Source organism: Musca autumnalis, unplaced genomic scaffold (genome assembly GCF_047663935.1).
Source record: "Musca autumnalis isolate F117 unplaced genomic scaffold, ASM4766393v1 scaffold_1, whole genome shotgun sequence".
NCBI lineage: Eukaryota > Metazoa > Arthropoda > Insecta > Diptera > Muscidae > Musca > Musca autumnalis.
Window position 1 is genome coordinate 4,585,966 of NW_027411644.1, and position 25,613 is coordinate 4,611,578.

Here is a 25,613-nt window from a genome sequence, read left to right on the forward strand (position 1 = left end):
TTGTTGTTCCCATTTGAAAAGAATATAAAAAAACCCTCCAACAAAACAATAACAAGAACGCGAATGAGAACAGGGAAAAAAATCCCCTTATACACAATACAATACCAGAGTAAAGCATCAAGAGGATTTGCATCAATTTCCGTTACGAGTGAAGAACTCATCCGTTCAAAATATTTCCGTTTATTTGTTTGTCCAGTTAGTTGATGTTGTTGTTGCTGTTTTAGGTGCTGGCGCTTTTTGTGGCAATGGCGAGCGGCTTAAGACATATTGTATGCCCAAAGAGAAGAGAGTGAGTGCTATATTTTGCTGTATCGCATAGACGTTTTTTTAACGGTAATGGTCAGATTCCTGTTTGTTTGGCCTAAAAAACAAGAAGTTTAATAAACTCTCGTTTTATAGACAGCAATCGTTTGAGCTGTTTTTTTTTCATTATGGTTTAGGTAGCGGCCTTTTGTTGTCCTGGCGGAAAATGAAAATTTAATATTTTAAGCTCTAAAAATGTACATTTATGTATTTAGGGGATCAAGGCATAACAAGGTGAGTTTTGGGAAATTGTTTTGTGGGCAAGGGCATGGTTGAAAAATGAACTTCCTTTAAATGTTTGAGAATTTGCTTATAAAAAGCACAAAAATTACCATAGAGTCGTTTTTATGTAGGAGTTTCCCATTTTACCTTCTTTGCTATGGGTTAGACAATAAGGATTTCACACTTGAAATAATATGCATTCATTTCTTAACCAAGTAACTTGGGTATTACTTTAACTCTAAAAAAAAACAGTTAACCCGTGTTATTGGTTGTTTTTCTTTATTTCTGTTTTTCTGTTGTCTACAGGCTATAGGCACGGTATGGTATAATGTTACCTGAACTGACACGTATTTGTTTAGCCAATGACATGCTGGAAATATCATGGATTGAATTTAAGGAGGATAGTTATGATAAATTTTGGAAAAACAAATATTAAACAAGTAAGAACAGACTATAGTCGGACGGGGCCGACCATGTGATACCCTATACCACTATCCCTGTGCACTAGCTTTCCGGGCTAGCTGTTATAAGATGTGCATTAGAAATTTTACCAATTTTCACACAAAAGTTTTGATCAATTTAACCCGCTAAATATTATCCGATCATACCGTTGACTTGCACGCTACTTCTTCATCTCAAACCAAAACTACGTTTAAAATTTCGCGCCGATCGGACTATTATTGCGACCTACAGAGCGGCTACAAAATCGAGCAAAAATTTTGTTTTTGGTCCATTTCATCCCTTTAACATTTCACGATCATCGCCAAAAACTAATCAGTTCTATTCTGGTCCAAACCCGACCTCCATACTAAATTTCGTGACAATCGGTCCATAATTGCGGCCTCTAGCTTGATTACAATTTTTAATGGACGGACAGACGGACGGACGGACGGACGGACACACATCGCTAAATCGCTTTATCTCGTCGAGATATGAAGTTTGGTATACCACATGAGGGGTCTACGACGAATATTTCGCGGCGTTACATGAATTTTTGGGAAAACAAACTTATTATACCCTTTTCCACATTGTGGTATAGGGTATAAAAACCATTTATATAAATATCTAATGAGCGCAAATAAAACTGATGTTGAAAATTTTCGGTTTTATCCGAGTTGTAGAAAGTCGTTGATTGAGGTGGGTGAAGCAGGAGATCAAATGTTTTAACCTCCGACTAACTACAAATCCGCTACAAAACTCATGCTTTGTGTCATGTCAGCTGTAGTACTATGCTACTCTGAAAATGTTAACAACTTCTAGTATGCATTTTTTGAAAGCCAGATCCAGTTCGGATTTTATGGCCTCATCTAAACCGGGCTAAAACTATATTTTTAAAGGCCCGATAAACTTTATCTCAGCCTCGAATAGAAATTGAGCCTGCTCTATTTAGCAATATTGTAGTCCTAAACTAGTAAAACTTATCTGTTGAACAGAACATATAAGAAAATAGGGAATAAAATATATAACATTTTACACATTTTCTGGAATTATTGGGATTTGAACCAATAGTGGTTTCAACGGAATTTGGTACCATACTATATTTTACAACACGCTGTTCACACGAGAAGTTTGTTCTCGCAATTTAATTTTTTAATTATCTTTTATTTTACAATTTTTAGTAAATACAAATTTTTGGTCACTAAGAAACCCATAACCAAATTGTAGCCACAAATGGCCGAAAATGCAGATAAAAACTTAAAAATGCCTGAAATCGGATGGTGGGGGGGGGGGGGGGGGATGGGGAATTGTCTGAACCATTGGGAACTCCAAATGCCAAGTTACAGCCAATTCAGGCTAAGAATGAATATAAAATCTTCAAAATGCCTGAATCGGGTGGTACTGTTATATGGGGACTACAGGAAAAACTGGACCCATATTAATTTTGGCGTCATATTAATGTATTGTCGTCCAAATCTGAAAAGTGTGCAAAGTTTTAGTTCGATTTGTCAACTGCAACTGTGTTAAAAATGACTTACTAGATTTGAACTAAACAGACATGAAACTTTTCAAGTTAAATAAAACACTGTAAAAATCCTCAGTTCAAATTGTTTGCACAAGATTACCTTAAAAATTTTGCATAGTGTAATACAGTGTGTCACGTTTAGGTGTTGTTGTGACGCCTAGCCCAATCCATGTTTTAAACGTTCTTATGGGTGAACGTCCTACACATGTTAGCTCACTATATTTAAGGGGGGTTAAAGACAACTCCCCCAGGTGACAACAGGTGAAAGAGATACAGAGATAAGTTCTGGGGTTTGCCATGTTAAAGCCCGTCGGGGCCGTGGCTTGGCCCCGAAATTAATTTTCCAAATAAAGTGAGGCTAAAAAATCTTTGTTTCTTCTTCAGATGATATTAAATGTAAATTCTTAGGTATACTTATTAGCCAACTGTGTATGGTGTTTTCGACGTGCACAATAGGGTGATTTTAAAAAATCGATGTCTGATTTTTTTAGCCGCCACCCAACTAATGTGTTTAGTTTTGTTAGATTTTAATATTGTCAACGTTTGAGCACAATCGGAATATGTTAACGCGTGCCACTGGGGCCTCAAAGTTTCCATGGGCCCTATATTTAGCTAATATTAAAGCCCGAACCGATTCTCATAATTCTTTGTACACGCAAAAAAACGGCCTCTCTAACATATGTCCCAAACATATTTTGCAGCAAACATATATATGTTTGCAACAGTCCCAAACATAATATATGTTTGGGTCTGCAAACAAATATATGTTTGGGTGCAAACATATATATGTTTGGGTGCAAAGATATTTATGTTTGGGTGCAAAGATATATATGTTTGGGTGCAAACAAAGATATGTTTGGGTGGAAACAATTTTATGTTTGGGTGCACAAATTTTATATGTTTGGGTGCAAAAAAATACAAACCCAAAAGGCACAAAAAAAAAACAAACACATGCACCAGTGGGCGCTTACTGAGAGCAATGAAAGGCAAAAGAACAACAAACACATAGGTACATTCAAAATTCCAAAGAAATACATAACACACTTTAATAAAAGAAAAACTGATTGAAATAATTTGTAAATAGTCACATATATAAATAAAACAAATTGTCCTCATAGTTGAAATCATCAGCGGGGAATCGGCATCGAGAATCGAATGATTATGTAATGTAATAAATAAATATGGATATGCCATATTTCAAATATACATAAGTATGTATGTAATTACCCATATTAAATGCGAGTTCTTCCTTGTCCAATAAAATATTTCCATTCACTTTATTGATTCAATAATAAAATTTCCAATTATAAAATGTATTGGGCATTTAATTTACTAAAAAGCACAATTTCTTTAAGAAAACACAAAACACTGATTTATTCACTAACTTTACCGTCTTGACTCTACAAAGGCAACTAAAACACTGATGAAAGAAAAAAAAATATAATTCATATCATTTCTTCTTCGCCAGCTAAGTTGGTTAACAACAACAAAACAAGAAAAACACGTGTTTGACGCATACATGCCACCAAAGCCCCCTTCTTCGCTTCTACGTCTTCTATTATACAATACACACAACTCTTTATTATAAGACAGCATTCCACAGCCGCGAGAGCACTGTTATTACTCCCGTTGACAAACATCCTCTCTCCACCCATGAAAAAAATGTTCTAACATAAAAAATATGTTTTACCCAAACATATCAAATTGAAATATGTTACAAAATGTTGCAAACATATATTTGTTTGCAACCGGTCCCAAACATATATTTGTTTGGATCCAAACATATTTCTAACATAAATTTTTCTGCGTGTAGTATTTGTAGAACTGGTAAAATTTTTCATTGATTGGACAATAAATGAGCGATTTCGTGAAAATTCGCCTTTGGCTCAATACAAATTACTATGGAAATTTCGAGGCCGCAGTGGCACGTGTTAACATAATCCGATTGTGACGAAATTTTAACAATCTTAAAATATAACAAAACTGTACCCTTCAGGGTCCGACATCGATTTTTCCCTTTGAGTTAAAACCATCTTAGAGCACAACTTTCTGAAGGTCCAACAATTCTTAACAAAATCATCATTCGAACTAATATAATAGACTGTTGTTTTAAAAGGTTCTTCTTGCTTAATTACACTACAGTACGAATAGAACAACAGGAATGAAATATGTTGTATTTGTATTCCATCAAAAACCTTAAATTATGATGGTAGTAGAAAATCATATCTTTGCAAAACTATTTTCCCCATGGCATGTTCACAAACAATTTGATGAAACAGCTATTCGAGAAGATTATCAAGATGTTGTTAATGTATCTATTAGACAACTCGACGTAGCGATGATCATCGACCATCATCATTGCTTCACACAGCAAGAATCACATCTCATATCAAATTTCACTCCCACACAATTCAGAACTGAATTGAATTGACTTGATTATTGTTCTTGATTAATAACTTGGACAGACAGACAGTGGGATTGTCTGTTCATATCATTTTTTTACGTTATTTTGGTAGTTTTGCTCATTGTTTGTTTAGACGGCCATGGCATTACATCTCCCTTAACATTGGACAAAGATGAAGAATTGGAATAATATTTGGGATTCAATTACCCGTTGTAACGATCATTATTCGAATTTTTATGGCTGGTGAGGTGTTTGAAATTGACTTTATAATCGATACTGAAGGTCTTTTCTACCTGTGCCCTAATAAACAGGGTAGATAGAAACCCTATGCTGTTGATAATGTAAAAATGATGACATTCTTCGTTGGTTAGCTGCCCATTTCGACACTCCTTATGTGGTTCGTTAATAGAAAATAGCAATTAATTTGGTGTTTCTTGAATTTTCTCACATTTTGAGGTTATTAGTTGGGCGGTGGGGATGGTTGATGTTGTTCTTGTTGCTAATGCTAAGCTTTAATTAAAACCCCATCACCGACGCATCACCAGAAATTTCACAAGTAATTAATATCATGTTTGTTTCTTAAGTCTTTTGTTCTTAACTCCATCACCAAAGAAATGATGTGACTGACCAGCCCGCTTTTAATTTGTCGGCGTTTCCTTGTCAAACATGGCATTTATTTCTATCAAAACACAAACACCAGACTTAATGTTTTCGTCACAGTTTGAATTGGCTGATGACTGTCGTTGTAGTTGTGGCGGTGGCGGCAGCATTTGCTTGTGTTTTATTTGTTTATTTTTTCGTCTGAGCCAAATGACAAGTGCGATTTATGTCTTTGACCTTTAGAACATGGAAAATCGCATGTCACAGACATCAACGTTGTTGTCCAAAACTACAACAACATTATTGTTGTTGCCATTTTAATTGTGTTGTGTTTTCTTTTTGCTCATTATTCAGTTCGTATTTGTGTACGCGATGAACGCGATGAGGTCAATTAGCCAGCCAGCCAGCCAGCTAGGTCTAACACTGTGTGTGGCATTTCGTTACATGCCGGACATTGACGAGTTATGTTCTGTCCTAATTTGCAAATAAAATCCATGTTTTCTAAAATAATTTCCCAAAAATGAGTCATAATTATATTTTAATGATGTCTGACCATTTAATGTTGATATTAGAACATTCAAGAAATGCCCAAGGGTGGTGAAATTGAAAAACAACCCACTTTTCAAGAATAGATCTAACCTTAATTTTTATGGCGATTTTTTTGCACCGATTTTAATGAAATTTGATTTAAAGCAAATACTCAGTGCATTATAGAGTGTCTTCCTGGTGTATTATTCAAGATTCTCTGAAGATGTTTATGCTTAGTTCACAGGTGTATTACACATTGAGTGTAATTTTTTGTGTCATGGTAATTTAACCATATTCTGACACCGCAGCGTGATAGAAGATTAAAAATAACTAGACACTTGTCCCGGCGTTTTTCCCCATCACTTGTACTTTTGCGATTATGGTCCCCAGAGGCTTCAGGCCTTGATTCCAAAAGGGATAATTTTGTCAGGCTCATATCTACTAAACCGCTTAGAATGTTTATTTACTTTCCAAAAAATTTTATTTTTATGTTCAAAGTCTTCCAGGTCAAATTTCGTTTATAAATTAATGTTCGGGATTCGTGCTATAGATATTAAACCGTTTAAAATTCCAGGAAACAACCAACTACAAACATTGTGAAGACGCTTAAAGTTTGTCCGGACCGAACTATTAATACGGTCCATCACGAGTTGTATTGGAGCAAAATGGAATAATTAATTTTCTTTAGCTCCAACGACATGGTGTCCCTACTAAAACATTCCGCTGCATTAACAATTTTGCGAATAAAACATTTCCATCCACATTTTGGCCCGAATGGGACAAAAATTCTATACCGACAATAATCTGTTGGAAAGTTTTATAATCCTAGTGAAGACTACATACCAAATGTCAGCCGTTTCGGTGTGATAATATGGCTAAAACCTTTAAACTACCGAACATCGGAAAGTACTGTTCCATTGGGGCTATATGAAAACGTGACCTGGACGATTTTGACCATGAAGATGACGTTTGACCGTCTTTAGACTAACAAGCGTATTTTCACTTCCATACGGGCAAAATGTGTCTCATCGAAATAATGGTTTGTAGACCCCAAATATACTTTCTTACTTAGCTGGCCCATTACAGAACATTTGTTCCATAGGCCGAACTAAGAAAAGATCTCCATTCCTCTCTATTTGTTGCTTCGCACTCTGGAATACTCGTACCGCTCCTTTTCATCTCATCATCCACTTGTTTGCGCCATCTATTCCTTGGCCTGCCAATTCTGCGTGCACCGCCAAGCGGTCCGTATTTATACGCCTTTTTAGCGGGTTCATCATCGCTCATTCTTATGATAAGGCCTAGCCAACGCAATCGCTGCATCTCGATACGTTTAACAATATTGATGTCGTTGTATAGCAGATACAGCTCGTGGTTCATGCGACGTCGATACAGTCAACGCAGGTTGGTCCGTAGATCTTTCGAAGAATTTTTCTCTCAAACACACCAAGCACGGCCATGTCTGCTTGCGCAAGTACCCAGGCTTCGGAGCCATACATCAGCAGGGGTAGTATCAGTGTTTTGTAGAGCGTTATTTTTGTTTGACGAGATGTGGCTTTGTTTTTAAACTGCTTATTTAAACCAAAGTAGCATCTGTTGGCCAATACAATTCTTCTTTTTATTTCACAACTGATGTCGTTTGTTGTGTTTACGGAGGTGCCGAGGTAGACGAAGTCTTTTACTACCTCAATATTATAGGAACCAACTTCCACAGTCGGTCCGAGCTCAATGGACGCATTGCGCGTCGACACCATCAACTTGGTCTTCTCACCGTTTACCGCCAGACCCACTTTAGCAGATTCTCCTTCGACCTTTATAAAGGTATCAGTTACTTCTTTTACGGATCCGCCCATGATGTCTATATCATCAGCATAAGCAAGTAACATGTGACTATTGGTGTAGATTGTGCCACTTCTTTTGACGTTTGCCTCTCGTATAACCTTTTCCAGCAGGATGTTGAAGAGATCACACGAAAGGCTGTCTCCTTGTCTGAAACCTCTTTTGGTACCAAACTCCTCGGAGAGGTTCTTTCCTATTTTAACTGAGGACCTCGTGTCAGTTAAAGTCATTTTACAAAGCCGGATGAGCTTTTCGGGGATACCAAATGCAGACATGGCTTGGAATACCTTTGAACGCAGCGGGCTGTCGAAGGCTGGTTTATAATCGACAAAAATGTGGTAGGTGTCGATCTGCATCTCTTGGGTCTTCTCCAGGATTTGCCGCAGGGTAAATACCTGGTCAATGGTGGACTTGCCAGGTCTAAAGCCGCATTGGTATGGTCCAATTATCTCGTTGATCATAGGCTTTAGTCGTTCGCATAATATCCCTGACACGATCTTGTAGGCAATAGGGAGTAGACGTATGCCCCTATAGTTAGAGCATACAGTCTTATCTCCTTTCTTGTGGACGGGGCACAGGATACTCAGGTTCCAATCGTCGGGTACTCGTTCTTTCTGCCAGATGGTGCTAACTAGCTGATGAGTACACCTTATCAGCGTGTCGCCTCCGGTTTTGAACAGCTCGGCTGGTAAGCCATCGGCTCCTGCTGCCTTATTATTCTTCAGCCGATTTATTGCTGTCCTTACCTCATCTTGGCTGGGCGGTATACATTCAATACCATCATCTGGGATTGGGACTGTGGTATCTTCGTCGTCTTCGCTACTATTGGATACCAACAGATTTGAAAAATGTTCTTTCCATATCGTGAGTACACTATCTGTATCAGTTACCAAATTACCTTTCTGGTCTCTACAGGAGGATGTGCCTGTACCAAAGCCATCAGTTTGATGCTTGACTCTTTGGTAGAATTTTCGGACTTCATTCTGGCTCCTGTACATCTCGATTTTTTCACACTCCCGCTTTTTCATCTCTCTCTTTTTCCTGCGGAAAAGACGTTTCTCCTCTCTCCTTTTCTCCCTGTATCTCTCTCGTGCGCTACGCGTTGCTACGGATTGTAAAGTAGCCCTATTTGCCGCATTTTTCTCTTCGGTGGCAGCACGACACTCCTGATCATATCATGGATTCCTTGGTGGAGGTCTCTGGTATCCAAGTATGGATTTTGCGGCTATTTGCATGAAGTGGGCAATGCTTTGTCATTGCGCTGATATGTTATCGGGATGAGGAGTGCTTTGATTCAGCAATTGGGCTAGTTGAGTGGAATATGCTGTGGATATCTGTTGTGATTGCAGCTTACCGATGTCTAACTTTCGTGTTGTGTCTGTTCGTACTTTGTTTGCTACGTTTAAGCGGGTGCGTACCTTTGCTGCAACAAGGTAGTGGTCCGAAACAAGTATGTTTGGACGAAATCCATTTCAGACAATTGGGAGTCGGTTTAGCACTGTACGTCCGTCCGTATGTCTGGCTGGCGGTAGCGCATTGTAACTGTCGAACGCTAGAACCGATTTGGTTCAAAATAATTAGCATTCGTAATATTTTGTCCAAAGTTAGTTTGAGTTTGGTCCACTCCTTTGGGCACCTCTCACACAAAATTTCGGAGAAATGCAGTTTAAGACCTGCTCTCGAATCGCTTTGATTTTTGTGGTAGCACTTTGTATTCGCTGGCCCCATTACGACGGTTTATGTTTTTTTCAGGGCAAGTCCATACTTCCTGAGAAAATAGCTCGAAAGTTGTAAAAAAAAACTCCTATGGCACCATGTGTAGTGGCTGGAGCGCATTGTAAATTCCGTTACCTACCCCTCAAAAGTGAAAAAATTTCACTTAAATGGTACGCACTATTACATTGACGGCAGCAACCGATTTGGTCCAAACCTTGGATCTCCTAATATTTTGTCCATATTTAGTTTAACATCGAAAATTGTCCATATCTGTCTTCTCGTATCCCAAAAAAGTTCAACATTTGTGTGTAAGTGCAGGTTATGATCTGTGCAAAGATCCCATGGGAATTTATACCGTTTCTTTTCCTTGTGATCCTGTTTAGAGCGATATTATGTTCTTCGCTTCCTGACATGGTGGCCCAATGCTCTAAATTATACAGTGTGTAACTGAAATGACTGGTGGGCGTGACATCTATCGAAAAGAAATTACACCCAAAATAAGATCCACTTCCAAGTTGGTCTATCGAACCATTTTTCCTCTGCAACACTTTTGTATACTTCAATATTGTCAATAGATGATAGCTTCAATTCACACAGGCTGAGGTTATATCTCTGTCGGCAAAGCCGACTGATACTTTTTTATTTGGTTATTTTTTTCGTGTCGCACTGTGTTATATCTGTCTACATGTTCGGGTAACTTCACCACAAACAGCTCAACTTTTCTATAACTTCCTGTTAAATCCTGTTCCTGGTATTTGAGGACTTTATTTCAATGAAAGAGTGTTTTTTCGGAAGTACTTTCCTTGGTGGGGGTGCCACTGTGGTGCAATGGTATGCACATCCGCCTTGCACCCAGAAGGTCTGCGGTTCGATTCCCAGGTCAAGCAACATGAAATTTTCAACGGTGGCAAAATACCCCTCAGTTATGTTTGCGACATTTCCTGAGTATTTCAGCCATGTTAAACTTTACTACAAGTGGTGTTGAAAGACACGCCGTCCGGAATCGGCGATAAACAGTAGTTCCCATATCATTCACCTAATATGAATCGGGGTGCACTTATTGATATGAGAGAAGTCTCCCTTGTCCCTTTTGGGATGTTTGTGAAACAATTAAAGCTATTACTTTCCTAGGTGGAAATTTCGAGATTTCCAAAAAATATGTGGTCTGTTCCAAAACTACAAGAATCTACGAATATTTATTTTTCCGATAACATAAAGAAAAAAATGTTATCGCAATAAAAACATTAGCTTCTTGCAGGTTCTGGAACAGAGCAAATATTTTATAAATTAAGAAAGGGCTACGATTTTCGTTTACAGTCTCTAAGGAGTTTTTAATGTTCGCTAATCAAAACCTTTTTCGGCTTATTTAAAAATAATCGTGTTTTTGGCGTTTATCTAAGGTGACCGATAACAAGAATTCGGCACATCAATAAAAAAGGAAACAAGGAAACTCTTCACATGGTCTACTTTGAATACAATCTAGTCGTCTAGGATGCATTCCTTTTGCACATATAGTTGCTCATGAGAACTCTCTTACATTATTTTTTGTATAGCTTCTTTAAAAACTTTCCTCGGTAATCCCTTCCTTTTTATGAAAGTTAAATTTTCGACGCCATGAATTATAGTTTCGATGGTTGAACGACCTTTCTCTTCAAGTATCGACTATAAAATTGTCATTAATAACGGTAAATAGTGCGTTAAACACATTCACAACTTTTTTTACATTTTCCTAAGAGGAAGCGACTGCTGTTGCCGGTTAAGCTACATGACCTTGGGCTGACTTGCGCCAAACAAATCTAAATGAAGTGGCAATACGGGTATGGATAACAACAGTAATGATCTGCTCAAATTCGAACAACTGCCGCTTCATTATTCAAATGGCAAATTGTTTTTTTTAAACCGGGGTAGCAGTCCACTGCGATTTAAAAGAAAAATATCACTCCATTTCTGCTGGTAGTAATGGTAATGGAAACCACATGTATTCCTAACAATTGCCTCTTAAGGTGCTTAATCATGGGACGTACCTACCGCAACTTAGTGACTGAGCCAAACCCAAAAATGGCACCAATGGAAAGGCAGCAGCAGTGGCACAAAAATTACTGGATGGAACTGCTATTTAAAATGGTAACACTTCTTTGTCTGCCTGTACATGTCTGTCTGTGTTGTTGGTTTCCTACTCTGCTTTGTTGTCATTGCAGTGCTGGCTGGGCTACTGTTGATACCAATTGATTTTGTTGCTTTTGTTTTGTTTCATTCCGTTCGGAAGACAATGCAAGTTGTTTCAGAGGGTCTTTTCGGTTTTTTTTTTTCTCAAGTGTTTTGCAAACACCACAATTATCTCCCATGGAAGTGATTTTTGTATGAAAATGAAGATTTATATTTAAATAATGCTATCGTTTCGACAACAAAAACAAGAAACCCGCAACAACGAAATACTTCAGTGCCGACTGTTACTGTTAGATAAACAGAATGTAAGGATGGCTACAATTGTAAAACTTAGCTAAGGTAACCTCTTGTTGACCTACATTGCCAATGATTCAGCGAAATATTGAATTTGTTTCCCAATCAAATTAACGTTCGAATTAGTAAATAAGAATAATTCGGGCCAAAGGCAGTTAGCATGAATAATCGCTCCGACAAGGAATGCAAATTTTTTAGTACAGGGACGAATTAGTTCCGATCTTGTCTTATTAGATCGACAGTATTGAACAGTCACAAATATGGCGATAAAAATAAGAGCTCTAATAATATATTTAATATGAGTTTGCCTTAAAAATTATATTATGTTAAGTACTTTACAAAAAATTGATAAAGCAAAGCTGAAATAAACCTTGGCAAATAATTTCCATTTCGGGACGGCCGTGTGTAGAATCTTGGGTCACACGCAAATCTAATGAAGCTAAATGTATTTATCATAATACATTGAAAACAGTTGCGTTTGGGAAGGGTTCTAAATTTATCGCAATTAGGTATCCCATGCAGTTTTCTATGATAAAGCTTCACAGCATTGACCAAGAGATTTTTCCATTTTATAAAAAGTAAAGTACATCAAAGATAGATATTAGCATGCCCACATTGCTATTAATCTTTCCGCATTTCTATGTACATAACAATTTCTAACGATTACTTGCTTTATTCTGGGATAATTGAACTTACAAATACCCTATATGCCTCCTGTAAGGCATTTAAGATAAGGGGGTTAAGATTCCGTCTAGTGTTATGATTTAGTACTCATCACAAATATTTGCATCATTAAACTATTCTGCAATAGCTGTGGATGCCTTCAAGACGAAAAGCTATTGAAAATGATTTAAACAAATCGAAGTTTATTGATATGTTTTGGGTTATGGGTTATTGTTTTGTCATTTACATTTAAATAAAGTTCACATCAACATCGCAAACCACACACTAATACTCAAATGCATGCCTTCATACATACATACTATTGTATATACACACATATGTTTATATGTATAAACACAAATATCTAAATTTATGTCTCATTATTGTCATAAATATTTTCTTCGGCGACTTCTACTGCTCTCGTCATATTTCGTAATTCTTACACTGCAAAAATTCATCTTGATGAACCTTCAACTCAACGCTTGAATTTCCAGCGTCAGTGTCTGCGGCGCACAGTGGTTCAGATAGTAAACATATTGAAACTAAGGAAATCCAAAATTTAGGTCAAAATATAGAAATTAGGCCAAAAAATAGAAATAGCTGTTTCTCGGAAACTATAGCAGATATTGTGTTCATTGTTATTTTATTAGGTAGGTAGAATTATTGCCTTTAAGAAACGTTTTAATAAATTACCCAGCAAAATGTTCGATGCCAAAGATGACATTCAATCATGGGTGCAAGTGATCTAGCATGTCATCTTTTTAGCATCTTCATCGATGAATTTTATATGAGCGTGGACCCCAAAAGATGACGTTCTTTTCTGGATCCTAAGCATGTCATTTTAACCAATGCGTTGACATGTCATTTCCACCAATGCTTTGGCATGTCATTTCCACCAATGATTTGACATGTCATTTTCACCAATGCTTTGACACGTCATTTTCACCCATGCTTTGACATGTCATTTTAACCAATGCTTTGGCATGTCACTTTCACCAACCCCTTGGCATGAAATTTTCATGTATTGTTCGGAAAATGGAAATGCTGTATTGAAATATGGTTTTCATGAAAAACAAAACTCTTTATTAATTCAAACGAATTCATGAAATAGCTACAATTAATTTATCAGTTTAGTTTTTCAAAAGTTTACATCCAAAATTGCAATGTAATCACCACCGCTGCAACGCAAAAGATTACTTCCTCCGTTCTCCGCAACTAATATTCTTTCATCTTACAAAAGGTTTTTTCAATTATCTTCCCATCACCAGTTCAGATTTCAACATGGACTCCAAATGCACTCCTTTAAGTATTTTTATTTCGTAAATTACTTTTATTTTATAATTTTGTTATTTTATAACAACATTTTGGTAATTTATACTCTTTTGTTTAGTGACGGAAATATGTAGGGATCTACAACCCGGCTTGCTTTAGGGATCTCTAAGAACAAAATGTAACGAACGGGGAGGAGAGACTTTTTATGGAAAATACCATTTATGCTTAATTAATTTATTTTTAATTGTTTCTTTCCAAAAGTAGTTTCTTCTCTATTTTCAGATTCTTGTTCCTTTTCGTTTCGGACTTTTTTTCAAATTCCAAGAAGCGAGATTTGATTGATTTCATTCTATGTCAGATTTAGAACAGACAAGGGAACTTTTAAAATAGCAATGTGTGCAGTCCGATTCTATTTTTAGCTCGAAGGTTGGGAATTCATATAATACCAATTGTTTAGAAGTTTTAGTTGTTTGATATGCAGGAAATGTAAGACAACATCACCGACAGTTCTAACAACTTTGGTCAGTTCCAGAAACTGCAAGAATCTACTTATTTTTACTACGATAACAATTTTTCCTTTATGTTATCGGAAAAAATAGTAAAAATTAGTAGATTTTTGCAGTACTGGAACATACCAAAATGAAAATAAACAGGTGTGTAAATAAAAACACAAACATCATCTCTATTGGATCGATGGAATGGGTACAAATGCTGATGAAAAGATCGGATCTTTCACGACTTCCTTTGCATTGGTTCAAATCCTAATGAAAAGATCGGATCTTCCACGACTTCCTTTGAACCAATGCAAAAGATGACATGAAATCACGTCATCGCAAAGAACCCCTTCCGTCAAATTTTGCTGGGTTAGGAGTAGAACTTTTAGGGAACAATATGGAACAAGGTTTGGTATTCACAGAAAGATGCCAGAGAATTCCCTTTTCAGCCCATATATACTTTTGTACCCATCCCGTCCGCACATGGGCATGGTAGAACACTATAAGGTAACAGCAACACCTAGCTGACTGAAATGGGAAGTAATGTTAATGTCAAATTCTGTACGACATTTTATATATGGTCTGTTCCAGAATTGCAAGAATCTACTAATTTTTACTATTTTTTTCGATAACATAACGGAAAAAATGTTATCGTTGTACAAATTAGTAGCTTCTTGCAGGTTCTGGAACAGAGCAATGTTTATTTCTATTTTCGACGTATATTAGGGATATATATTTTTTTAAAAAAAAGTACATATATCAGAAAAAAAAAACTATATCCCATAAAGACTTCTTCATATCAATGACCTGTATCCTCCTCCAAGTCCAAACGACGTGTGGCACACTAAAATACCGCTTATAGAAGCGGTACAACATTTTTTAATATGTGTGGTATTTTATTAAATTTAAAAAAATAAAGCCTTAATAAACATGTGCTTTTTTATTTTAAAAACAAAAGATTGAAGCAACTTTCCCTTTTTCAATGAATTTTCCGCGATCCCAAACATTTTAATAAGAATTCTACTTTCTGCGAGAAATTTTGCATTTAGTGGAAACATTCAAATTGAAAATGTAACGAATTTTCATTCATGTTTTTCAAAATATTCAATCAAATATGAAATTTTTTTTTTTTTAATTTGAATAATTTATAGACATTTCCTTGTTTAGATTACACCATGGTGTAATAATATAACTGCTAAACCTAAATAACGACAGGACGTACACAAATATTTCACCAACCTTCCAAAACAACGCTCTCTGAGCGTCCGTATTACCCAAATACGTTGAGTCCCAAATCACATTTAAAACACAAAATCCGCTACCGAAACTTACTTAAATGTTTTCATTCGTAAAACAAATAATTTTCCTTTGCAATTAATTGTATTTCATGTTTTGTTGGGCTTTTGTTTTTAAAATAAAAAACACACACACATACAAACAATAACGTTCTGCCAAAGTTAAACTTTTTCAACTTACCAAAAGGTACGCTCGACGTATTTCGGTAGTTCTCATAAGAATACATGTGTTCTACTTTTTTCACCACACACGCTCTGGGTATCCGTCCGTATATAGGTATGGGCCTAAGGTGTAAGTGACAATCATACGGGTTTGAACTTTTTTTATAAACTCAATTGTCAGAATATATTAGGATCTACACCGAATATTCCAAAATTTAATAAATAGATTTCCAATCAGTTCTATTCAGTGCCGCATAAGAAATATATGAAGTGTAGAATGTATCACATTATGTATAGAGTAATTTCGATGCAAATTTAAATTAAATTTTAAATCTTTTCATTTATTTCCTGTAAATTTTTCTAAACTATTTTGGAAATTAGTATTCAAATGTTGCCATTGAAATTTAATTCCCATAAAACCATGTTGTTATTGTAAAATTGTCAGTTGTTGTAATTCATGCAAACACCTTACTTCTTACACCATGAGTTTACACATATTGGTGGCACTAACATTACAAACAAGAACAAATTTCTATGTGATTGTTGTTGAGTTGTATCTGTTGTTGTATTTACTTTACCTTATGCCGTTCTACCATGTCATATGGGTAAAAATGTGTATTTTTCAATACCGTTTCCCATATTAATTACAGCTTTTTTACACAAGTGGACATTTTTTGAGTATATAAGTTTTTATATGTGTTTTATGGAAACTCAAGGATTAATTTCTTCTAATTTTTTTAAAAATTTAAATTAAGGGCCTGTTTATGTATGTCGATAAGAAAACGAATGCGGAAGAAAAACTACCAAATTTGAGTGTGTATTTCAAATTTGTTTTTTGTTTTGAAGCAAAAGCAAATGAAATAATATTTCGTTCAAACATACTTGTGGTCAAACTATTATTTCAATGGGGTACATTTCCATAGTATCAAAGCTCCAAGAATCGTACCAGGACATTCAGTGTGCAAGACGGATGTGCTACCTTCTATTCTAAACAAAGCCAAAAATGTTTGAAGACTCTTGGGTGCCTCGATAAAATCCAATCCCTCTTGCACCTTTTAATTTTTGTGTGGGAGATAACCCCAAGATGTTCCGAGAGTTATTTAATTGCACTTATAAGATTATATGGAGGTACACATATGTAAATGCTCCAAGAGCTGTTCCTCCAAAAATACTTGGGGTCCAAAGCCGTTATTTCGATGTAGCCTCAGGGGGCTGAGGGTAAATAAATACATACATTAAGCACGACCACAGCCTGACCTAAAATGTAAACATTACAAATCAATTACCATAAATTTGCAACAAATACCTGTTCTTTCAGAATCTTCAATTGACAACGGGTTGGACATATTCAAAGATGTTTCAGTCACTCCACTTTGTTTTGCAACCTAAAATAAAAGTTCAGCAAAAGTCTTAAGTTATTTATTTTTACTTACCTTTTTTCCGTCCATATATTTTCCAATTGGCAAAAAAATCAAATGTAAATTTGTATTTTAACAACTCTTGTTTCTTTTTGTTTACAACAAAACAACTCAAATCAACTGATTATTCAACAGCTGATCGAACTTACGAATTCTTACTGGACAAATTTTCCCAGCAAGAATTTGTAAGTTCTCAGTCACACAACTGTCAAAAGTGCTCTCTCAATTCGCTCTCTTTTGCTGGATAATTGTATAAACGAACAACAAATCGTAACAATTTGTGCAAATTTGTACAAATTATCACGTAAACGAACACACCTATTATAGCCTTTGGCAGGGTTAACCTTCTTTATGAGGATTTATTTGAAATATAAGCAATGGAATTGACGTTTGAAACCCAGTGGGTTTGTTAAATCCGGTTATATATAAACGTACTTTTACAATAAACAAATCAGATACGACGAATCTGAAAGAATTTTGTCGATATGTGAATCCATAACGAAGTTATAGCTCTTTAAATATGAAAAATATTTCCCAGGTAATCTAAAGCGATAATCATATGAAGACGACCACTAAAATAATTATTTCTGAAAATTTTGTTGATAATATTAAAAGTTTTGGATGGGGATTTGATGGGTGGGCTATAAATATTAAATTTTAGTACAATAACTTGACATCAACTGGACATGGGCAAAGTACCGTTATCAAGAATTAAAAATTAAAATTTGATAAAAAATGTATATTCTTAATATTTCGTAGAGTATATCTTTTGATGGCCACCTTGGCTCTTGATTTCCGTTAATTGGACATCTCTTCCGAAGCAAAAATGTGTAAAAATATTTTGCCCATCCCTGCAACCTTCTTAGATATATCGGTTCAGATTTTATATAGCCCCCATATATACATCTTTACCTGATGTTGCTATAACTCGGTAAATTTTAATCGAATAGCCTTCAAATATTTCAAATATTTTCTTAGGCCCCTGATCAGTTTCACCGACTTTCGCAAAAATCGGTTCAGATTTGGATATCGCTCAACCTATATCATCCCCCGATTTTGCTATAATTGGCTCAATTTTTGATGAGTAGCCTTCAAATTTAACATGGGATGTTTCCTCAGACCCTTGGGGGCTATATCTAAATCTGAACCGATATGAACCAAAGTTGATATTTTTCATTCCTGTGCCCTCATAAGTATTTGTGCAAAAACTCATCAACCTAGGTCAACGCCTTATATTTTTGTGCAATTTTGTATGGAAGCTGCAACACTGTGCGTCGTCTACTCTTCACGTATTCACTTTCGGGCCATTTTGCTGCTGTCTTTTTTGAATTTTGTGGCCACTCAAAGTGAATTTGGCCTAGCTGGTGATTGGCAAAAAAAAAAAAAAAAAATAATGGAAAGACAGAAGCGAACATGATGTTGGCATAAACAAAAGTGATGTGATTTTTACCACAGACACACATATGGGTTCCTATTTGTTTGACTCTGCTTGTTGTTGGGCTATTGAATATTGTTGCAATTAATGTGGACTGTGACATATGTACGTAGTAAATGTGTTTTCTTGTCATGTGCGAGGGAGGAGAAGTTCATAAAGTTATGATTTTTCTATATAATGAATAAAAAGGACATATAAACTAGGTGTATACTTTTAACCAAACCTTATCAACACATTTTATCATAAAGACTGATAAAAAGTATTCGCTTTCAGAGGCAACAATTTTTATTTATTCACAGAAATACATATGAGGTATTTTTATTGTTAGCCTTTTCGATGATTGTGAAAAGATAGAATACTTTCTTTAGGACAATAACTTAAAGTATGTGGTAATGTTATCATTTATTTTTCATTACTATTATTATTAGTTTTCATTATTTTTACCATTATTATTATATAAACCTTAAACAGCAAAATCTAACCTCGTACAATTTCTTTATATGTTTGTCTATGTATCGGGGAATGTATTTGTCTTACATATGTATTGTTATTTAATAATAATAACTACCGGCTTTTAAGTTAAACACAAAACCTTCGAATGTACCATCGAAAAATTCACGCTTTAAGACAAAAAGGAAGTGGTGGCTTACAACTGCAAAAGTGTTGAGACGATTTGGTGTAAATGACATGCATGACATGTTAAAAATAAATAATGACGACCCACTGGCATTCCGTGTTCAACTTAGCACCCTCTTCTTCAAAATCAAACGAAAGAAAAATCCTACTCAATTAAATGTGTTGTTTTTTTGGGTATGGAGTTTTATTTTCTGTCCACAACACATTTTGTCTTATTGTCTATTTCGTTTATAGGCCACACTGTTTCTATTCAGGCTGGAGACCATTGTTTAATTACTGTCTTCTTAGCCGTCATCTGCGGAACTTAGCTTGCAAATAATTAGTTGAACATTTATTTTCCTGTCACTTTTCAGATTTGATTAGATTTTTGGCATTTGTTTGGATTTTTCACATGCCGAATTTGTACAAAGTCTGCGCGAACTTTATTTATCTTTCGTTTGTGATGGGTTATTAAAAGTGTAAGTGATGTTTTTTGGTAAAAAATAAGAAAAAAACAATATTTTAACATTTCCAATGGTGTTTTGATTTAACGCTATTTATTGTTTATGTTATTTTTTACATTATCTAAAGAAATGCTAATCAAGGCAACTTTTTCTAATTTACAGCAGAAATACTAGCCTACCAAACGTAAATCATTGACCTTTTCAACTTTTAAATTACAAAAATTCAAATAAACATTTCCGTCGCTGTATTAACACATTAATCACACAAAAGTTTGTTTTTGTCACCGAAATTATTTCAAATTTCATTTCAAATAAAAATTCTATTGTATTTCTTATATTAAAAAAAGAAAAAAATAATACCTATAAATCTAATGGTTCTTGCGAAGAGGGTGTGTTCGAATGGGTGCGCTTCTCAATTAGAAATATGCAAATGCAGTGCTTAGAGAAAAGAACGCTGGAAGTGATGATATAATGAATGATTGATATAAAATTCCGATTAATGCAAACATTCTTGTCTGTTTAATTGGGCAAAAAATGCACGGAACTAAACTCGTTGTCAATTTGGTTTTTAAACACATCCATTCCCCACAAACATCATAGATTGGATTGCTTTATCAAATATAGGACACATCTATGACATAAAAAAATCTATTCTTGCTTCATTTTTTGAATTTGTTCAGAATACACATTAATCTGTCAAATTGGAAGGGAATTTTTCGTAATACAGAGGATAATGAGTTCTCATTATAATGCATGGGTAATAATATGTGGTTACCAATTTTATACAACTTACTTACTTAGCTGGCCCATTACAGAACATTTGTTCCATAGGCCGAACTAAGAAAAAATCTCCAATTCTCTCTATTTGTTGCACTGGAATACCGCGCCTTTTTATCTCTTCATCAACTTGTTTGAGCCATTTATTCCTTGGCCTGCCAATTCTGCGTGCACCGCCAAGCGGTTCGTATTTATACGCCTTTTTAGCGGGTTCATCTTCGCCCATTCTTATGATATGGCCTAGCCAAAGCAATCGCTGCATCTCGATACGTTTAACAATATTGATGTCGTTGTATAGCAGATACAGCTCATGGTTCATGCGACGTCGATATTCAACGTCAACGCAGATTGGTCCGAAGATCTTTCGAAGAATTTTTCTCTCAAACACACCAAGCACTGCCATGTTTGCTTGCGCAAATACCCAGGCTTCGGAGCCATACATCAGCACGGGGAGTACCAGTGTTTTGAAGAGCGTTATTTTTGTTTGACGAGATGTGGCTTTGTTTTTAAACTGCTTACTTAAATCAAAGTAGCATCTGTTGGCCAATACAATTCTTCTTTTTATTTCACAACTGATGTCGTTTGTTGTGTTTACGGAGGTGCCGAGGTAGACGAAGTCTTTTACTACCTCAATATTATAGGAACCAACTTTCACAGTTATTCCGAGCTCAATGGACGCATTGCGCGTCGACACTATCAACTTGGTCTTCTCGCCGTTTACCGCCAGACCGACTTTAGCAGATTTTCCTTCGATCTTCATAAAAGTATCAGTTACTTTTTTACTGATCGTCCCATGATGTCTATACCATCAGCATAAGCAAGAAACATGTGGCTATTGGTGTAGATTGTGTCACTTCTTTTGACGTTTGCCTCTCGTATAACCTTTTCCAGCAGGATGTTGAAGAGATCACACGAAAGGCTGTCTCCTTGTCTGAAACCTCTTCTGGCACAAAACTCTTCGGAGAGGTTCTTCCAATTTTAACTGAGGATCTCGTGTCAGATAAAGTAATTTTACAAAGCCGGATGAGCTTTGCGGGGATACCAAATTCAGACATGGCTTGGAATACCTTTGAACGCAGCGGACTGTCGAAGGCTGCTTTATAATCGACAAAAAGGTGGTAGGTGTCGATCTGTATCTCTTGGGTCTTCTCCAGGATTTGCCGCAGGGTAAATATCTGGTCAATGGTGGACTTGCCAGGTCTAAAGCCGCATTGGTATGGTCCAATTATCTCGTTGACCATACGCACAATATCCCTGACACGATCTTGTAGTCAATAGTGAGTAGACGTATGTCCCTATAGTTAGCGCATACAGTCTTATCTCCTTTCTTGTGGACGGAACACAGGATACTCAGGTTCCAATCGTCGGGTACTCGTTCTTCCTGCCAGATGGTGCTAAATAGCTGATGAATACACCTTATCAGCGTGTCGCCTCCGGTTTTGAACAGCTCGGCTAGTAAGCCATCGGCTCCTGCTGTCTTATTATTCTTCAGCCGATTTATTGCTGTCTGTACCTCATCTTGGCTGGGCGGTATACATTCAATACCATCTTCTGGGATTGGGTCTGTGGTATCTTCGTCGTCTTCGCTAATATTCGATACCAACAGCTTTGTAAAATGTTCTTTCCATATCCTGAGCACACTATCTGTATCAGTTACCAGATTACCTTGCTGGTCTCTACAGGAGGATGTGCCTGTACCAAAGCCATCAGTTTGATGCTTGACTCTTTGGTAGAATTTTCGGACATCATTCTGGTTCCTGTACATCTCGATTTCTGCACACTCCCGCTTTTCCATCTCCCTCTTTTTCCTGTGGAAAAGTCGTTTCTCCTCTCGTTTCACCCGATATCTCTCTCGTGCGCTACGGATTGTAAAGTAACCCTATATGCCGCATTTTTCTCTTCGGTAGCAGCATGACACTCCTGATCATACCATGGATTCCTTGTTGGAGGTCTCTGGTATCATAGTATGGATTTTGCGGCTGTTTGCATGGAGTGGGCAATACTTTGCCATTACTCTGATATGTTATCGGAATGAGGAGGTCTTTGATTAAGCAATTGGGTTAGTTAAGTGGAATATGCTGTGGATATCTGTTGTGTTTGCAGCCTATCGATGTCCAACTTCCGCGTTGTGTCTGTTCGTGCTTTATTTGCAACGTTTAAACGGGTGCGTACCTTTGCTGCAACAAGGTAGTGGTCCGAGTCTATGTTTGCACCTCGGAACGAACGCACATCCATAACGCTCGATGAATGTCTTCCATCTATCACAACGTGATCAATTTGATTTCTTGTTTTCTGATTTGTAGACAGCCAGGAGCCCTTATGGATGTTGAAATCTGGTACTGCTAACTACCATGTTTTTTGAGCCTGCGAAGTCTATCAGCCTCATACCATTGTCAGATGTTTCACTGTGGAATAATTTTGAATAATTTTAATGTCATGGGCAGGACAACGGTCATATGTTTCTTCTAAGCGCTCATAAAATGTATCTTTGGTCAGTTCGTCCTTGTCTTTAGTCGGAGCATGAGCGCAAATTAAGCTGATGTTGAAGAATTTTGCTTTTATTCGAATTGTAGCAAGTCGTGCATTCACTGGTGTGAAGCTGGAGACCAGGTGTTTTAACCTCCGACCAACTACAAATCCGCAACTAAACTCATGCTTTATGTCATGGCAGATATTATACAGTGCGTTACCTTTAGGGTTTGTTTTGACGCCTTCCCCATTCCATCGTATTTCCTGTATGACAGTAATGTCGGCCTTGCACTTTTCAAGTACATCTGCCAATGCGTAAAGTGCACCTTCTCTATAAAGTGTGCGAACATTCCAGGTGCACATTCGCAGATCATGGCCCTTAAAACGTTTGCGGGGTCGTCAACTTTTGAGGGATTTGTTTTTCTTTTGTTTTTTTCATAGTAGGCTGCTTTTTCTAGGGGAGGGTTACTAACCCTGCGCCCAAACCCAAGCTTTTAACGTTCTTATGGATGAACGCGGCACATTTTAGCTCACTACCTTCAACGGGTGTTAAAGGCAGCTACCGCAGGTGACACCACGGGGAGGTTAGTGTCCACTTGAGATGAAAGAGGGACCAAGATAAATCCTGGACTCTGCTATGTTAAAGCCGATCAGGACGGTTCCTTGGTATCTTTCATCCCCTACGTCACCCAATTTTATACAAGGTTTGCTAAAACATTTAATAAAAAATATTGTATTCACTTTAACAGTGTTTGATTACATTTTTGAAGTTCATATTGAAGTTCTACCTCATTGCCTGCTAAATCAGATGTTCTAATATAACCTAAGGTGATCTTAAATACCTTAAGAACAACATAAAAATCATAAAAGAAATGTTGGCTGCCGATAGCATATATTCGCACGTATATACATACATACATCCAATAGCATTCAAAAAGTTTAAAACCAATGTCAACGAGTCTTCGAATTGATTGTTTTTAAAGATTATTCTAAATGATAGCTGGTTTAGTTTAGGTTAGCCTAGCATATTTTACATTCAACAGAAGAAGAAGCAATAAGAGGCTAATGAATGGTAAAGAATACTTAAAACCTAAGCACCTGCAATTAAATTTTTTTTAATTTCATACTGAGGAAAAGTATAGCAGGGATAGTGTAACACTTACTCACTTAGGTGGTCCGAAACAGAATATTTGTCACAAAAGTCGAGCTAAAAATAGATTTCCAATCACCCTTTTCTTGTCCAATTTAAATAGCTCAGATTTTGATCTTGTTATACCCCCAGCATTTATGCTAACGATGGTATATACAAAATGTGCCTCATCGAAATAATGGTTTTAGACCCCAAGTATGTTTGGACGAAATGTGTTTCAGACAATTTGGAGTCGATTTAGCAATGTCCGTCCGTCTGTCTGTCTGGCTTTCTGGTGCCGATTTGGTCCAAAGTTTGGCTTTTGTCCAAATTTAGTTTAAGTTCGAAGATGGGCCATATCGGTCCACTCCTTCAGGTACCTTCCCCACAAAAGTTCGAAAATTGTCGGAAAAATTGTGCGCACGATAACTCTTGAAGGGAGTAACCGATTTGGTCCATACTTTGCACATCCTAAAATTTCTATCAGTCATAGATGGGGTTCCAATATGGACTCAATCGGTCCACTCCTTCGGGTACCTCCCACACAAAATTTCGGATAAGTTCAGATTAGGACCTGCTCTCAAATCGCTTTGATTTTTGTTGCAACAACTTGTATTCACTGCCTGCCATACGACGGTACAAGTTTATCAGGGGCAAGTCCATACTTCCTGAGAAAATAACCTAAGAGATGCAAAAAGCCCCTATGACACCATGTGTAGTGGTTGGAGCGCAAGAAAACTCTAGAACGGATCTGCCGATTCGGTCCAAAATTTGGCTTTCGTAATATTTTGTCCAAACATAGTTTAAATTCGAAGATAAGCCATATCGGTCCACTCCTTCAGGTACCTCCCCCACAAAAGTTCAAAAATGTTCGGAAAAATTGTGCACACGATAACTCTTAAAGGGAGTGACCGATGTAATCCATATTTTGCACATCCTAATATAACTATCAGATATAGACCAGGTTCGAATATGGAATATATTTGTCTACTCCTTCTGGTACTTCTCACACAAAATTTCGGATAAGTTCACTTTAAGACCTGCTCTCGAATCACTTTGATTTTTGTGGAAGCGATTTGCATTCGCTACCTCCATTAAGACGGTAAAAGTTTTTTAATGGCAAGTCCATATTTCTTGGGAAAACAGCCCGAAAAGTGTAAAAAACCCCTATGTCACCATATGTGGTGGTCGGATAGCACGATAACTCTCGAACTGTTCAACCGATTTGGTCTAACATTTGATCTTCGTCATATTATATCCAAATAGTATAGTTTCATGGGGCAATACGGGTACACAACTTCTGGTACTTCTCCCCAATATTTAAAAAATGTCACTAAAACGCTAGGACGATATTACTTGAATGGGGCAACCAAACTTTGGATCTC

At 36.6% G+C, this 25,613-nt stretch overlaps 1 protein-coding gene across 1 annotated transcript in view; it reads right to left on the reverse strand.

The window, feature by feature from the left end:
* Positions 1–343: 343 nt before the first annotated feature.
* Positions 344–25,613, reverse strand: part of LOC141390318 (uncharacterized) — a 38,705-nt gene continuing 13,435 nt past the window's right edge. Inside the window, exon 3 of the mRNA XM_073963232.1 lies at positions 344–361. The gene's annotated coding sequence lies outside the window, so the exon portion shown is untranslated. The remainder of the gene's footprint in view (positions 362–25,613) is intronic.